This window comes from Podarcis muralis, chromosome 3, assembly GCF_964188315.1.
Source record: "Podarcis muralis chromosome 3, rPodMur119.hap1.1, whole genome shotgun sequence".
NCBI lineage: Eukaryota > Metazoa > Chordata > Lepidosauria > Squamata > Lacertidae > Podarcis > Podarcis muralis.
The window spans coordinates 28,305,744-28,323,808 of NC_135657.1; the positions used below are offsets into that span (position 1 = coordinate 28,305,744).

At 40.8% G+C, this 18,065-nt stretch overlaps 2 long non-coding RNA genes across 3 annotated transcripts in view; one reads left to right on the forward strand and one right to left on the reverse strand.

Annotated features, from left to right (window-relative positions):
* The first annotated feature begins 313 nt into the window (after positions 1–313).
* LOC114594665 (uncharacterized) overlaps positions 314–18,065 on the forward strand; it is a 68,405-nt gene continuing 50,653 nt past the window's right edge. The window contains exon 1 of the long non-coding RNA XR_003706042.2: positions 314–421. This is a non-coding gene — a long non-coding RNA (uncharacterized LOC114594665). The remainder of the gene's footprint in view (positions 422–18,065) is intronic.
* Positions 5,886–16,119, reverse strand: LOC114594666 (uncharacterized). 2 transcript variants are annotated; one of them, XR_013392055.1, is made up of 3 exons: positions 16,014–16,119; positions 9,250–9,409; positions 5,886–7,288 (listed from the first exon to the last, which is right to left on the reverse strand). It is a non-coding gene; the product is annotated as an uncharacterized LOC114594666 (long non-coding RNA). The 2 variants fall into 2 exon arrangements; XR_013392056.1 differs by lacking the exon at positions 5,886–7,288 and adding an exon at positions 8,514–8,689.

Here is an 18,065-nt window from a genome sequence, read left to right on the forward strand (position 1 = left end):
GCCACAAGAGGGTGAGATGTTGTTCGGCTCCAGCGTTTTGGGAGGCAGCAGTTGAGAATCCCTGAATGGGTACGCTATAACTCTTACATCTTCCTAGAGAAATGAACTTCTGAAGTAGCTAAAAACTACAAACAAATGTTCCCACTGCCCATTTTCCTGCCCTCTCCCTGTAGGCCCAAGGTGTCCAGAAACAAGTGCAAGAGGTGTGAAGGAAGCAGCTTAGTCTCTAAGGCTCAGAGAAGGCAAGTGAGTCGCCCATGACAGCAAGGAAGAGCAGCAGTAGGCCTCAAGGCTTTGAGAGTAGGCCCCTTGCAGGAAAGTGGGGCTCACCAGAAATGCCTACCCTTGACGGCCCTGAAATTTTGAGGGCAGCCAAATGAGGACGCAGTAAAAACTGCCAGTGCCAGAAGTCTAATGTGTGGTGAGTTTTTGACCATATCTTAAGCAGACCTGCCAGGCTATGTCCACTTCCCCTCACCTTGGGAGAAAACTAGGTAATGGAGCCTATTGTTCCAACCCGCAGTCTATATGTGAATTTTTGTGTGTGAGGAGCTCTTAGGTGCTCCAACTAACCTCTCTTCGGTTCCTATACCAACAATCTAGGAACTTTTACCACTTTATAACTAACCTAAGTTTTATTGCCTTTGCAACTTCTGTGAAGCACTTGAACCTGACCTTTGAAGGGTTTGTAAGCAAACCATTGTTTTAACTTAACCAAAATTGTGTTCTTTTCTTGTGCTGGGGGAAAAGGGAAACTTTGAGAAGAAACCTTTTTTAAGGGGACATTTTTGAACTTACTTAAAGGGACTTATTTTAAAGGTCTAACGGTCTGTATCTCCATGCTTTCCTTTGCTGTATATTTTATGAATTTAAATCTCTGCTGGGTTTCTCTCACCAAGGAGTACTTGCCCCAAGCTTTGATCTTGGCATCCAGGAATTCTCCTTTATATATTTTTTCCTGCACCAATAAGACTAGCCATCGATAGTGGAATATTCCACAATATGGAATTTAAGAATTTGTGGAGTTCTTCAACTGGGGTCCCCAATATCTCATCCTTCTAGGTGCTACAAAAGTTCCCTTAGAGGGATGTCATATTGGGGACCCCCAAAAAGTGCCTGTTTATTATGGGGCATGGGGAGGGTGTCTCCTTTTTTGCCTGGTTATTTGTTTTGGAGAGGTGTTTTGCATGGGGTGTTGGCATGGGGTGTTCTGAGCATTGCCATTTTTAGTTTTGTGGAAAGCGTATTTTGTGATTTCTACTAGCATTTCTTATATTTCCAAATGTGCTCTTTCATGTTGCTGTAAGTAAAGTTACTTCATGAAAGTAACATCTTCAAATGAGAACTATTGGTAGGAGCAGAGGGCAGGAAGGAAGCTATTTTTTATTCTGTTTTGAATGTGATATAGAAACCTGTATTGGGGGCGGGGGAATCCAAAACATCTCATTTCTGTAGTACAGAAAAGCATCCCATTATCCAAGTGCACTGGAGCTCTTTTTAAACACCAGGCTCAGGGCTCTTCTTTTAATAAAAGAAAAAATTGCTTTGAGCAAATACTGTAGAATTTTTTTTGAAAGTGAGAAATAATGTTAATGTGGAGAAGCTACCAACATAAGCCTGAATATGATAAACCAATTCATTCATCTTTAAGGAACAGTTTTATTTAACACAATTAATGCTGAAACAAATATTTAGAGTGAACTTTGGATTTGATCAGTTCTGTGTATTTACATGATATGAATTTGATTTGGGGTGTTTATCCAAGTGACACAAGTCCAACTATAGTTATCTAAGCAGCTTGGGCAACGTGCAAAATGCTCAGATAATGTGAGGACTGCTGATATGCTGATCTATGGCTCCATGGATGTCACACAGGACACATAATGAGCCTATGAGTAATGAGAATATCCTATCTGCAAAGATTAAAAGAGAGATATTAATGATCACAGTTTGTGGGCTGGTGGAAATATTATTCACCCTATGTGCAGGGCACAGAAATGTCCTTACAGTGGTGATAAACACAGGGGAAATAATGTTTTGAATTCACAGTATTAGGATAGATTGAAGCTGCATAGCAGCAGCACTGCTGCTTGAGGTATGCAACACAGAATAACAGCACATCTTAAGAAGGGCCGGCCCTACCATTGGGAAGTGTGAGGTGGCTGATTTTGGATGTCAGGAAAGGGCAAGTTTGTTGATTAATTAACCTTGTTATTGCAGTAGGCACCAGTAAGCACCTATGTCATTTTCTGTGGGGTATTCTACACCCTGATTTGGGGACAGGGGTGACATTTCCTATTCTGTCTCTGGCAGAAAAATGTCTTGGGCTGCTTCTGATCATAAGAGTCACATAAATGTGATTCTTCCCAGGTTTTCTGAGATGGAGAGGGAAAAACTATGTATGCTATCCTAACCTCTTGAAGGAAGTGTCTGACTAAAATACATTTTAAGATGCTAACCAACTAGTTATGCTTATACAGCTGATCAAGATGGAGTGTGGCCTGAAACTTGCTGTTATTTTACAAATGTAATATGTTCTGATTTTCCAGTGTGGATCACTTTCCATACCCAAGACAAATTTGATCCACTGTTTTAGTTGCTTCTTTTATAATCTAGGTGATTTCCTTTTGTATCTCCTTTTTCCCTTGAACCTCTGCCTGTTTGTCCAATATATCAGGCAAACAGATTCTGCTTGATCCGCCCCTTTTGTCAGGCACAATACCATCAAAGGCAGTGATTTGTGAGCTTGAGAGAGCAGAGACAATGTGTGCCTGGGTCACTGGTAATTAAGGAATGTCAGTGGTCAAGAAGGGCGAAAATCAGTTCAAGCCAAACTGAAGCATTTAGGTATTTTAGTGCTGCATCCTTTTAGGTCTCTCTCAGCTTATAAATATTAATTTAAAGACTACCAACAAGGACAGTAAACGGATTTAGGCATAAAACTTCCTGTCAGGAGTGATTTATGCCCAATAAAAGGAGAGCTGGATAGAGAAAGCCTGCTTCGCTAAGTTTATGATAGACAGTGAAACAGTGCCATCAAAATAAAAAAGATTCCACCATGTAGCTTGCTGTATGGGGTGCCTCCGTTCTTAATCAGCATCATGCGGGTGATGTTTTCTTATTTACTGTATTGTTTTCTTTCATAAAGACATCTGATGTGATATGGTTAAAGGTCTGGGGCAGTGTAAAGAATATAAGTGAGCTCTTATTTTTGTGTTCTTATTACCACATACAGGGCAATGCTAACTTATCCGTTTTGCTGTTTTCTTTTTGCTAGCTGAGTGTTTACATTGAATGTGAGCACGTCAGCATAATTTTTGGAGAAGTGCTTTGTCATAAAGTCAGCACCACCCAAAAAAGTGTCACTTAGGAACATAGGAAACCACATAGCAAGTCAGGCCACTGCTCCATCTCTAGCTCAATATTGTCAATTTTGGCAACAGATCTCCAGGGTTTCAGAGAGAGGATGTTCACAGCCCTACCTGGAGGTGCTGGAGATTGAACCTGAGGCCTTTTTGCAGGCAAAGCAGATGCTCTACCACTGAGCTTGAGACTCCCTACCAAATACCATTTGCAAAAGCACAAAGATAGACAGGTCAGGTAGATATGAAAAATTACTTTTATTATAAGTTATCAGGTGAGTAGAGACACAGGGCTGATTATTTTGCATGACTGCTTTGCTCTTGAGTGTGACTGCTTTGCTGTTAGAGGGAATGATTTTAAGGCCTGGTTTATAAGTGTCAGGAGCCACCCTGCTATGGCAGCTATTTGTGCTATGGATGATGGGGCCCATAAAAACGTAATAATTGCCCTGCTGGATCAGACCAGTGACCTGTCTAGACTAGTATCCTGTTCCCCTTTACTGTATAGCCAACCTGATGTCCACAAACTAAACATGAGAGCAGGAATCCTCCCACAGCTATTCTGAAGCAATGAATACAGTTTTACCTCAGGTTAAGAACTTAATTCGTTCCAGAGGTCCGTTCTTAACCTGAAACTGTTCTTAACCTGAGGTACCACTTTAGCTAATGGGGCCTCCCGCTGCTGCCGCACCACCACTGTGCAATTTCCTGAAGCAAAGTTCTTAACCCGAGGTATTATTACTGGGTTAGCAGAGTCTGTAACCTGAAGCGTCTGTAACCCGAGGTACCACTGTATTTAGAGGCATAGTGCCATAGGTCTTGGAAGTAGCATATACAGTAGCTACCATGACTAGTACCAATGAATAGGCCTATCCAGTCTTGGTTCAATCTCCTTTTAAAGTTGGTGACCATCGCCACATCTTGTGGCAGTGAATTCCATAGGTTAAATATGGCCCCATGTTGTTTGACAGATTAAGTGTGTTTTAAACTGTTGGCTGCTTTGATAACATTTTTTGGTAGGGGAAAAAGTGGTATATGATGCAAATAAAAAAGTAAAAGGCTAACACTCTGTTTTTCCATAGTTTGTCTTGCTGGGACTTGAAATTCTCAGGACTCCTCCCAAAGATCTGCTTTTCAGCATTCTTGTTTCCAGTTGTCACCCACTATGCAGCTGGACATATGAATCAAGCCTAATCCTTCTTTCTTTCTTTTTTTGCGGGATGTATGTTGAATCAAGAGGGACAAAATTTACAAGTGTTTCTGCTATGCAACTTTCACATTCATTCCAATAAGGCTTTTTACAAGTGGCACAAATAAGCTTTGCCAAAATGAATGAAAACTGTGTAGCAGCAGAGTTTTCACCCTAAATCAGGGCTGCAGCATTATTCTTGGCCTCTGACTGCAGAACGATTTCTGGGCTTATTGTGCCGCAGAATTTATTAACCTTGATAATCAAATTCACTCCCCTGGGGTGTTGCTTTGTTGAATGAAGTCACTTGTTCTTGTGTTATGGGAACAACAGTGAAGTCAATGAAATCTGACCACAAACCGACTTATTATGAAATTTCCTGACAACTGATTTAATGGCTTGGTCAGAAAGCAAAGTTATATGGCCCTAATTCCCTTGAAAAAGTAATTTTGTTTACAGCAGGTTCACCAAGGCTGTTTATTTTTAGAAGACATGTGGGACTGGCAACAAAACGATGCAGTGTATTCTCGCTGCCAGCCAGTCAACGGCCAAGCCTTCCTCTAAGGTGCCCCATTCTATCCACCCTCCTTCTAGTGTTCCAGTTTTCTTTTCCAAGTGATTCTCAATGTTCTGTGGCTTCCAAGCATGTTCAGTCTTCCTTCGGCTGTGTGTAGGCTTGCAGGGGTGGGGGTAGTTCCCTTAAGACTTTTATTATTATTATTATTCTTAATTTATTTTTGTTGTTGTTGTTTTAAATAGTTTTTATTGATTTTCTTTCTTGCAACAAATATCCAAGTCCCCCCCCCCCCCTGTTAACTTCCCTCGACTTCCATTTCTGGTTTGTTACATCAAATGGTACAATCTACTGCTTATATATGATACTATGTTTTCCCATTTTTATATTTCTTGTTCTCTGTAAATAAAATTGTAAATGTTCACAGTATTTAAATCCTGCCAGTGAGTCCATTTGTTTGTTTTTTTGTTTCTGCAAATATGTTGTAAAGGGTTCCCATTCTTTTTCAAAGTTACTATTGTCCTTTTCATGCAACTTGTCCATTAATTTTGCTAACTCTGCACAGTTCACCAACTTTTCTTACCACTGTTCTTTGGATGTTCTTTGGTCTTCCAGTTTTGTGCTATTAAAATTCTTGCTGCTGTTGTAGCATACATAAATAATGTCTGCTTTTCTTTCGGCAGCTCTTGTCCCAAAATACCCAACAGAAAAGCTTCTGGTTTTTTAAACAAATGTTATTTTAAACATTTTTCTCAATTCATTGTATATCGTTTCCCATTTTTAAAAAAATAATCTTGCAATCCCACCACATATGGTGAAATGTACCTTCCCCTTCTTTACATCTCCAACAGTTCTTTTGTTCGGTTTTATACAATTTTACCAATTTTACTGATGTGGTATACCACCTATACATAATTTTCATATAATTCTCTTTCAACAATATGCAATCCGTGAATTTCAAATTCACTTTCCACAACCTTATGCAATCCTCAAATTGTATATTATGACCTATGTCCTGTGCCCACTTAATCATTACTGATTTAACTTCATCTTTAGTTTCCTATTCCAACAGTATATTATACACCTTCTTTAATAGTTTAGAATTGTCGACTATAATATCCTTTTGGAATTTGGAAACTGTAAGTAAATCCTCTCTTGATGTCTTCTTTGAAGATTTCATCCCTTAAGACTTTTAAAAGGTTTTTGTACTTCTGTAAAACTTGGAGTTCCCTGAAACACACTGATACCTCGATCTTGTTTCTCAACAGCCCCATGTTGGCTCCAATACTGTTGGCACTCAGTACCTGCATTTACTATTGGAAGGAGTGGTGACAGATATTAAAATTGTAGCTTAGGACCAGTTTGCACTGGAAACTCATTTGAACCAGTTCCTTGGTGTAGGGTAGCCTTCAGCCAGCTGTTACTACTTACTACAGCCAGCTGAAGTCTTCCGCGTCTTTGCTACAGTGCTCTTGTTTCTCTTCTCTGCTGCTTGAAGCCCCATACTTAAGAGGTTGAGATTGTGCCACCCTCCTTAGATGATGGGTGTTGGCAAGGGCAGTGCTATTGAGAGACTCAGTATGGGGCCTACTGGCTAGCTGTAGCACCTATTGGTAGCTGTAATAGTCAGTTGGAGACTTTTGTACATGCAGAGGCAGGTTCACAAACTTCCTTGCAAACCAGCTGTTAGGATGTATAAAATTGGCACACGGAAAGGATGAGACTTGAGTGGAATCAGTACAAATAACTCTGAAAACTATCCTACATTTCCAGCATTGAACTGGAAGAATGGACCCCTGTTAGAACATTCTGTTGGTGTATCGTAGTCGTGTGAAATCAGAAAGATCGCCCATCAAATGCCCTATGTGTCGCTTGTGATAATGTCCTGCAACTTCTTCAAATCTGTGTTTTTGTGCATGTGTTTGCTAAAGCAGCATTTCTGACTCCACTGAAAAATACAGGAACTGATATAATTGCAGTTATTACACTGTTGAAATATCAGCATTTATGACTTTATTGCATGCTAGAATTCACTGCTATAAAATGGGTCTTCATAAAAGCTCTATGAAGGGAGGAGGAGCAGGAGAATATATAGAGAAAGGAGAATGGAGTCATATATTTGGGGATATACCTTTTTTTGGCAGGGGGAAGCCCCACACTATATCAGAGATACGCTTTGTGGTCGGAATAAATGTGAAGCCAAGGTCCTTAGAGAGGATCGCTCTGAAAAGAAATGAAAAATGCATAAAACTTTGTTTAATTTATGGAATTTATATGCTGCTGACCAGTAAGTATAAAGTTCTGTTCCCTTGGTCCTCACTATCACTCATGTATTACTTGTCAGTAAATGTGGTGCACTCAGAACTTAACAGCTACGGCAATATTTCTGTTCCCACTGCAGCTTTACTACACCCATGAAACCCTGTAATCTTTAAATTCCCTCACTGTTAACATCTGCTGAAACATTATTGGTCCCAGCATAGCCAAGCTGCTCTGAAATTACATTTAGCAAAGTAGTTAATGCTAACAGTATAATTTTAGAAGCAACCATGTTTAAAAAAGGCTTTATAACTGGTGTGGCAACTGCATTTCCTTCAGATTGTATGCCTTTTTCCTGCTTCTGGTTTACACCATGATCTCATTTGTATGCCACTAGCCTTGCTTACAGAATAATTTTCTGGTATTTATTTATTTTTAGATCAATATAGTCTCATTCTTTCCCTTTTCTTTGCATGTGTGGACTATTTAAAATACCTGCCCCATTTGTGTGTGTGTGTGTGTGTGTGTGTACCAAAAAGATTTCCGCCACAGGATCAGATTATGTAAGTTTTTAGAAGGTTGAGGTTGGAAATTAATCAGGTTTTAATAAGATGAATATATTTTGTCATCTAGCCAGGGTGTCTTGCATGTTTGAAATTCAAATTGTCTTGCATATGAACAAAATAAGCAGGTTACCACATTGTCCCTCTTAACAAGGGTACATTTGTGTGCCATTATAAAGGAATGGCTGCACAGAGAACATTCAGCCTAAACTATCCAAGTGCTAACTATTATAAAGCACAACATGGAAAGCATTCTTTAGATTTCCCTGTGTTGCTCTAAAACTACAACCTAAATTCACTGTGGTTTAATATGCCTCATTATCCATCAAGTACTGTCTGGCCTTGGCTGGATTTGGATGTAACACTAAAACATATTTTAATACTATGAGAATGAGCCTTGGGCTTATGTGCTTCCCACTTCCTTCTGCTGTGAGGAAATTGGAAGTATTCATTTAAATTTTCAGCTAACCACAGTTTATTGTGGCATCCAAAGTGGGACAAACATGGGATAGATTTTTTTTTTTTAAGGCCAGTAACAACTGTGGTTTCTGACACTATGCATAAAACATTGCAATTCCCAGTTTGGACAAAACAACATAGTGCAGTTACCGGTAATTGAAAATAGAAGTGAGTATCCGTGCTTTCATTCTACAAATAATTTCAACCATGGTTTGCATTCTGTAGCCTTTGCAGATGCCCACAGTTTGGTTTAAGCCCAGGGAAGACAGGGTCCTCTAGTATAGCTGAAGTTCAGAGGGTATGGAAGATGCCTCGGAGTCCTCCATAAGCAACTTGTGGTTCTCTGAAGAACAGGATATAAGTATAAGAAAGAAACAAATTCAGTCAAGCCCATGACTACCAGATTTAATCTCTTCATAATTATTCAGCCTGGACACTGAGGTCCAGCACCAAGGGCAGTTCCCTCACTGCGAGAAGCCATGTTACAGGGAACCAGGCAGAGTGCCTTCTCGGTAGTGGCATCTGCCCAGTAGTGACATCCCACCAGATGTCAAAGAGAAGAACAACTACCAGACTTGTAGAAGACATTTGAAGGCAGCCCTGTTTAGGGAAGCTTTTAATGTTTGACGGACTATTGTATTTTAATATTTTGTTGGAAGCCGCCAGAGTGGCTGGGGAAACCCAGCCAGATGGGTGGGGTATAAATAATAAATTATTATTATTGTTATTATTATTATTATTATTATTATTATTCAATAATATAACAACTAGGGTTTGAACCTATAGTAAAAAGAAAGACCAGCCATGTAGTTCAACCACTATAACACCTTAAGAATGTTTATCTTTATTACTTATCTTTTCATAAGAATATATGTCAAGTTAACTATCTCAAATAAATCTTACCAATGCCTGAATCATGAACAGCAGTAAATGACATCTGTGCCAGATGGCAGTCAGCATTCATGCTTGTTTCCACTTTGGCTTGTATCTCTTTCCACATCTTGCTTTAGTCTTTGTTAATTTCCATTGCAAACATGGCAGTACCTGTGTAGGTTGTAGCCACCTGAAAGGATCGTTAGGTTAGTTAACCATTGTTACAAAGCAGCCCATGTTAGATTATAACCCATGATTACTCAAAGTTCTCCATCCTGCCTGCCTCTGCTGTCTTGTAGAGTACTCCCAGAGAAACGTGACTTTAACGGGAATGCAGGAATGTCGTTCTTTTCTTATTGTTGATAATCCCTGTCTTATGGGCCTTGCTCTAACTGGTACAATAAAATGTTATAGATGAGAATTACTAAAGCTGATGTATTGCCACATATAAATTATTAGTTTCAGTAGTACAAAGCCATGCCCACCAAAGACTCAAGAAATGTAATATATCTGCACACACAAAAAGACAGACAGACACACATAGATGGATCAAATTTCTAGCTCAGTAAATCTGATAACCAAAACTAGGATTATTGTTGTTGTTAACTCAATGTATTGCTCTCTCTTCAATATTAGGTCCCAGGGCAGGTTACAACAATTTAAAACTTAATATTAAAAATAGTTAAAGCAATTTAGTCACAGTCAGGTGAGCCGTGAAAACACATATCTTAGCTTTGAAAGCAAGGGTACAGAGGTATAGTTAGTTATAGTACAACAGAAAGTATATAATGAAGGTGACAGACATATCTTTTAGGAGAGGTAATTCTGCAACCTAGGAGCTGCTGCAGAGAACACCTTCTCTCGGACTGCTTCACCCAACTTCTGAGGGTGGTGAAATTACCAAGAGGGTCATCTCTGCTGTTTTTAACACTTGAGAGGGTTTGTAAGGTAGGCGGTTGTCTGTCAGATTATGGTAGGTGAGGGCTATAGTCCTATAAACAGTTATATGGAGTAAGCACCATTGAATGCAAAACTTTTTCTGAGTAGATTGCACTGCTATAGTTTGCTGATGCTAACGTTTTTTATTTGGAGGACTGGAACTCCAAAATGTAGTGAGGTGATATGAAAAATCTGTGTGGAAGTATATCCTAGTGATACCGGGTATTTACTCAAATCTAGATGGAAAAGTGATAGAAGGAATGAACAGGGGTCAAAAAATGTTGAACAAATGGTGTACAAAGTAGCAGTTGGCAAGGTGGGGCAGGAGAGGGGTACTTCTCTGACCTCCCATCCCCACAATTGTGGTTTACTAGGGGGCGGGGACGCAGCAGTGAGACTGGGCAATGAAAACACACCTGTATTCAAAATTGTCAATGGAGAAACAAACCTGCTTTCCCAAAAGACTGGACTTTTTGTGATAATGAAAGCAGTGGGGAAATGCAGTGGGAAGTGTGGGGTAACACTTGCTTTGATACAATGTTGTCTTGCTTCCCCGCAAACAAATTGGAGTGGCTGCTCATTAAATTATCTGTGTGAATGCTCAGTAAACAGGTTGTCTGGAAGTACCCAGGAAATACCAGTTGTTGGGTCTTCAAGTCCTGCTTAGTGGCTTTTTGGAACTTTCAGGTTGACTACTGGGGAAACCAGGATGTTGAATAGATGGACTCTGGGCCAGGCCATTCCTACCATTTGGTAGAGTGAGGCATCTGCCTCAGCCAGCAGCTTTGGGGTGTCACAAAATGGCAGCAAACAGTTATTTAATCTGTTCTTATTGTATTTTTACTGCCAAAGAGAAGAAGAGGTGCTTATGTGATTTTTCTGTCTCAGGTGTCAAACTAATTTGGCTCACTTTGGGATATTATGCACCTTGACTCAGTGAGGGGATGGACTTCCATTTACTGCTGCTCTGCCTTGGGTAGAGAGCAAAATGCCTTGGGCAGGGGACTCTGCTGCTGATCTACAGAGCTTTCCTTTTTTAGCAACATCATCCAAAACTGGTTTCAAGAGAAGTTTGAGAATATAAGGAATGTAGCAAGGAAAATAAGAAGGGGGAAAGAGAATGAGCTGGTGAGGCAATGTGGGAACCAGGAGGGAATGCAATACTTAACAGAAACAGAACAAAGATATTAATCAATTTGTGCGAGTCCGCGGGTTTTCGTAGTTTTCCAAACCAACAGTCCTGATTAGCAGATTCTAGCAGATGCCGGCAGGGGAATTATCCTCCTCCCCCACCACAAAACATGAGCCGTTTACAGTAGTACACTTTTTTCCCTTAAGTTCTTTAAAAAATAAAAAATACAACGCAATCATTTTCTGAAATAGCTTTAGAGATAATTAGAGCTTGCTGACAGATGTCATACCCGTATTTATCATTAATACTAAAAATAATGCTTAGCTCTATAAAGTACTTTAGCACATCATCCCCCCCCCCCCCCGCAATGTGTTGAATAAACATTTGCGAATGATTCCATTAGTTCCTGATTATTATAATTATGGGTGGACAGTAATGGCCAATATATGCCCAATCCTTTATTTTCCTCCATCCCTGCCCCATCATTCTCTCATTCATTATATATATAAACACACTCCCACACTTAGGCTTTTTACAATCAAGCGGTGTATAAATTTTATGAAATAAACTCTGACTTCCACAGTTGCTTTTTTTAGACAGCAGAACTCCTCCTCCTTTCATCCCTTGGCCACGGGCTTTAACACACCACTAAGAGATCCACTGCGTATCTCATTGCTTAATTATAACGTGGCCATGGACCACAAGGAAGAGCTCTTGGCTCTCATAAGTCACACTGGAGTGCTCTGTGTTAAGAAGGCTTAAATGGAACTACTGAAGATTTTCTCCTGGTGCAGGAAATCCACCAAAAGCTTAAAGCCAGTATTACTGCCTTTATAGTGTTTTTGTTCTCCTTTCATACAAAGATAAGATAGCATATAAACCTCAGGGCAGCCAAGGGCAGAGTTTCGGTTGTCCCAAACCATTGTCTGATTTGTTGGTTGGATTTACTTAATAATTCTTTACAAGCATTACGATAAGCTTTAGTTATTGACTGTGCCATAAATAAAGCCCCACTGGATAATGTGCTGTAATAAAAAGTTGCAAAACAATGGTGGCTCACAGAACAGGTGTGTGTGTCAGAATACAGTCTTGCTGCTGAATGCAGTCTGCGGGGGAAAGGGGCACAGCATCCTTACAGGTGGACATTCCTAGAAATTATTGGAAGCCCCAAAAAAGGGAGCGAGCACTACGGCTGCACTGTTCAGCCACATAACTATTGAGAGGTCAGCAGTACTCAGCACAGTTGTTGACATCATCTGCCTGTGGTGCACTGGACACCACTGGCCCTTTAACAATCACATGCCCTGATGGCGCTGATGTAGCTAATCCTCAGCCACCACTCCACAGGGGTAGCCAAGCACCATGTCATGATGCCCCACAAGCCACCACTATACTGTTGTTTTAGCATTAAGCTGGCCAGTTGATTTGTTACTTCATGGCTATTGTACTCTTTTTCTCACTTTTCTGACTGCATCCATGTGAAACTCCTTTGCAGCATCCCGTTTTATCAGAGTGTGCTGTTCCCCAGCCTGATCCAGGAACAGGGCTGACCATTTGTAACCCTGAAAATTAACCAGCATCTGTGCAAATCAGGTGTTCAGAATGGAGGCTTGGTTGAGTGCCCTCTCCCTGTGAACTAGTTGACTGGTCTGATGGCAAGTTAGGGCTATGCATACACAAGTGTGTATCATGTTCTTGAAACAAATACATGTTTCTGGTTGCATGTATCCTACAAATGTGTATCCTACAGATGAAGCCATAGTATCAGCCATAGTTGAGGATCTCTGCTGCATGTATGCATTTTGGGCAGTGCACATGCATTGGTCAACAACACATAGAACCTAAAGTGGCCCTAAGTCTCAAAAAGTCACATGGTTCCAGTAGCTTATATTTTAAAGAAGCGTATTTCACGAGTGTTGTGAAAACCCCTTGAGACTAGGCAAATCTAATTGGGGAAAAAAGCACATTCAGAATAGTGTGTTAAGCGTCTGAAACCTCTGGTTCATTGTCATTCATTGCTGTTGAACGAAATGAAACAAGGAAGAGAAACCAAGGGTTCTGCAAAGTTTTTTTTTTCCTTAGAAAAAATACACACACACAAAAAAATTGAATTTAAAATTGCAGAGACATATTGTAACAGCTTTAAGACACTCCTGGGCATGTTTTAATGGTCCATTAATATACACCTCAGGCGGCTGAATGTGTGCGGCTGCACATCCACAACGGGTATTAATGAACCACTAAAACATGCCCCGCCGTGTGCTGGTGCTGTATGGCAATGCTGCATTATCAGTAAGGAATAAAAAGTAAGTTAAAAAGACCCTTCGAAACGCCACTGATTTTAAAGAAATCCTGATGAATTGCCTTTATGTCTCTGTGCATACGCATGCGAGTGAAGTGGATTGCTCAGATATTTCAATAAGTCCTCTCTCTTTAATAAAGAAATAAGCCAATGGCAGGAAACTATTATTCTGTCTGTTATGCCCAGGCATGCTGCAAACTATTCCACCCCAAAGGAGTTCAAGCCTTGTTGAGGGTTTCTGTCAATGCACTATTGACAGATAGGCAAAATGTCGGAAAAACCGAGAGGAAGAGAAATGAGTGGAAGTCAGGCAGGAGAAACAGGAGGCGAGATTCTTATTCTAGATCAGACTAGACCCAGGGTGAAGTAGCTACTTCCCAGCCTCTGTTACTCCCATCTGTAAAATGGCAGTAATAAGAACATGAACATGCCAAACATGCCAAACTAAATAAGATATATAAAAACTTTATAAATAATAAAAAGGTGTGCTTTTGTTTTAATTATTTTTGTGTGTGATTTTTATCTGGTATGTTTATCTTGTGAACCACTCTGATAAATAAAAAAAGTTAAAGGAAACAGAAACACCAGGCATCTAGAAGGAAAGAACCACCCTAGCTCCTTGACTCTAACTTACAAAAGAGACCTTTATCTCAGGTCTTGGAAGACTAGGTCTGTGCTGTGACCCACTGTCTCATTCACAAGTAAAAATTTCCCTTATATTAGGGAATGCCCTTCCATCTGCCATACATGAAGTAGCAACCACTAAGTTGCTTCAGACAACTTGTAAAGATGTTTTGCCCACCCTTACACGTAACCCATTAGATAGGACCATGTTTTATGTATTTGATTCCACCAAATTCTGTTTTTTAAAAAAATCTGTTTTTATATTTCTGGGGGTTTGGCTTTAGGCTGTACTTTTGATTTAATAATATTGCTGGTTTTTACATTGTACACTGCTTAGAGATTTTAAAAATGTTAAGTGATTTATAAACGCTTTAAAACAAATAAATAGAACTTGGTTTAATTTTTTATGCATTTTATCTTGCTCACAGAATTGCAAAGCTAGCTTTCTAAAGGAAAATGCAACTAGTAATTAATTGCTCTTGCGCCTTTGAGAGAGGTCACTGTTTTTGACTAGCCCCCTCCAGGCCAGTCCATCAAAGTGTGTGTGCGATTGCATTCCGCTACAGAAGACAAGGATTGTTTAAGTGCAAGTGATTCCATAGGAAACAAAGGGGATACCTGAGGTACATTTGGCCACTTGTCTGTAGGCATTGTGTGTATTGATTAGACAATGAAAATTGTAAGCTGGCCAATATTGCCCAATGGACAAATCTCCAATTTTTCTCTCTGGGGCCAGTCCTACTGTTAGGCAGAGGAAACAACTGATTTGAGGTATCATGAAAAGGCAACAAATTGATAGTTACTTAATTTATTACTGCATTTCATGTTTTAATTGTTGTCAGAATGGAGAAGAGTTGCTTGTGGGATCTTCTACCTCAGGTGTCAAAATACATTGTCTGGCTTTGGGCACTAAGAACTTTGACTTACATCATTTGCAGCTCAACCTCAGGCAGCAAACTGCCTTGAACTGGCATGGGTATCTCTGCTGCTGAGCAAAGTCAGTGATTAATGAACAGCTACTGGAATGAAAACGCTGCTCTATCAGGAACTAGCGGACAGCTCCCCCCCCCCCCCCCGATTTGAAGAAGGGACAGGAAAGGGAGGAGTGATGCAATGAGAAAACTGTAATAATAATAGAGGGAGAGAGAGGGTGATATAAACTCCATTTGGCCAAACCTCCCTCACTTAATGCTTCTCTAGTGGAGTAATAAGATACCTTCAGCGTTATAAATAGTAGCACAGATGTTGACAGAAAAATGCTCCCTTAATTACCATACAACTGCTTTACTTGAGTGAACCGTTTAAAGCGGCCTCCAAAGGAAGCTCACTCAAGCAATTCCGCAGATTACAGCTAATGAACAATATTTCCTCGCTCCTATTTAGTGCTCATTAAAATGTAAAAGTCTTTCATTTTCAAAGGCACACAATAAATAATTTCTCCCCCTTCTCTCTAGTCTGAGGAACAAGGCTAAAGGAAGGAGGGAAAGAGGTTACGAAGTGGGATTGGGAGCTGAGGGGCCAGATATGTGCACTGGAAAGCAGTGATCCATTCATTGAGGACTCCTCCCCACCCTTAATGCTCTTGCAGTGCTGGAGATGTGGCCTGTCTGAGATTCAAGTGTGCAGGCAGTTCACAAAGCATGACTGGATAGTTAAGAGCAGGGGTCAGCAAACTTTTTCAGCAAGGGCTGGTCCACTGTCCCTTAGACCTTGTGGGGGGCTGGACTATATATATATATTATTTTTTTTTGGGGGGGGGGTGATGCTAGCACACCACGAGCCCAGGTGGCTGCTTACCTGTGTCTTGCAAGCGGCAGGGGCTACAGGTGGCGGTGGAGGGATGATGAGCGGCGTGCGAAAGGGCTCTGGATACAGGCTGCTTAAAATGGCAGCTGCTCGAGCGCTGCTGCTGCTGGCACACCAACAAAGCCCAGCCCCCTTCCTCCTCTAGGCAGGGCAGGGACAAGCCAGGAAGAGGGAGGAGGTGCTGCTGCTGCCGCCGCCGCCGTGTGAGGCAGAGGGAGCGAGAGGGAAAGAATGTGTACGCTGGCGATCCATGCGGCAATTCCCGGACCATCTGCAGGCCGGATCCAGAAGGCAATTGGGCCTGATCCGGCCCGCAGACCTTAGTTTGCCTACCCATGGTTTAGAGGGCTATTCCATGTCCAGTGACTGGGGTTGCCATGTTGTCTTTTTCTGGGGTAAAATTTCTGTCCAGGTGGATTTTTTAAATTTGCCAAAATGTCTCTGGCTATACTTTCTGGATGAGACATAGGCATAACTGGTGGTTGAATATTTGCTTTCCTCCTCTCTTCTGACGTCCCCTCAGCAATATAGCACAGCTTCTATAGCCTACATATAGGAGGGGTATTTAAAATGAGAGTCGTCATAGCGCCCTGAAGACTGTATTCAAGGCTGTTCCCATCCACCCTCTTCACATTGTTCTTAAAACAATCCTGTGAGGCAGAGGTTAGGCAGAGAAAACATGGCTGGTTCAAGACTCTCCAGCGAGCATGGTGGCCAAGTAGCAATTTGAATCCAGTTTCCCTTTCACTCCTCCAAGTTCCAGCCCATCAACCCCTCACCATTAAACGGCATTCACTCTGTAATCTACTATGTACATATTTTGGAAAGTTGTTTGTTTTATGAATGTATCTGGACTCTGCTTACAGTAGCCAAATTTCCCTCCCCTCAGTGCCTTGTACTTGCACATCTCAAGTGGAATACTGCAGGGAAGCCACAATTTCAATGCATGGTGTAATTGGTTTGAGCAAGGGAAATGACTATATGATATTTGTAGGTCTACCACCCTAAAATCCATTTTTAGATGAAGGTGTTTATATTTTTAGGAATAAGTAAATAAATAATGCAATGAAAAAGATTTGCAGAGAGATGTATAATTTTTACATTTGAATGTTAGCATTGCCAGCTTTCCAGCTGGTCTCCATAGTGTCGGTTCACTTGTGCTGGTTATTAGTGAGTGATCATGCTCCTTTCTATCCTGTGGAAAAGTCACCTGCTGATCACTGCTTTTAAGGCACAGGAACAGGTCATGCCTGTTTGTTTTAACTAGGTTGACCCTAGTTAACATTGTGGTGATTGATTAACCATTTTAACTACTTTAAAAAAATTAAGTTGCAATCATATGCTCATTTACTTCAGAGTAAATCCAACTAAACTCACTGAAGCTTATTTCCAATTAAAGACGCATAGGATCAGATAGCAGATATGTAACGCTGAATATGTGTTCACTATTTAAGTATACCCTGAAAGAATTGGCAAGGAAACAAGTGCGGGGATCTACAAACAGGTTCTACATATCAGGAACTAATAGATTGGCCTGCTCTTATGCAGCCTGATAAGCAGATGTTAGGAAGTGAAGATTTCCAGAGCATGGAGGCAAACATGTCGAGAGCTTCATATCAAACTGCTCTTAAAAGAAGAACTAGGATGACTGGATGAGAAGTTGGCAATCCTCATTGCACAAAAAATTATGGATGCTCCCATTCCTCTATTTTTTTCAATATTCCGCCTCACTTTGTGCCTTTCCCAGCTGCTTTTCCCTGCCTTTAGCCATTTTATCACATTGTAAGAAAAATAAACGCCAGCACTGAGTCTATATTGCTTATTATTACATTTACATCTCAGCTTTTCTCCAAGGCGCTCAAAGTGGCGTGTATCCAGCTCCCGCTTTCCATTTCACCCTCACAGCAACCCTCCAAGGTAGGGTAGACTGAAATAGTGACTGGCCCAGGGTCACCCAGTAAGTTTTGTGACTGAGTAGGTGTTTGAACCTGGACCTGGTCTCCCAGGTCCTAGTCCGGCACTCTAACCACTAAACCAAACTGG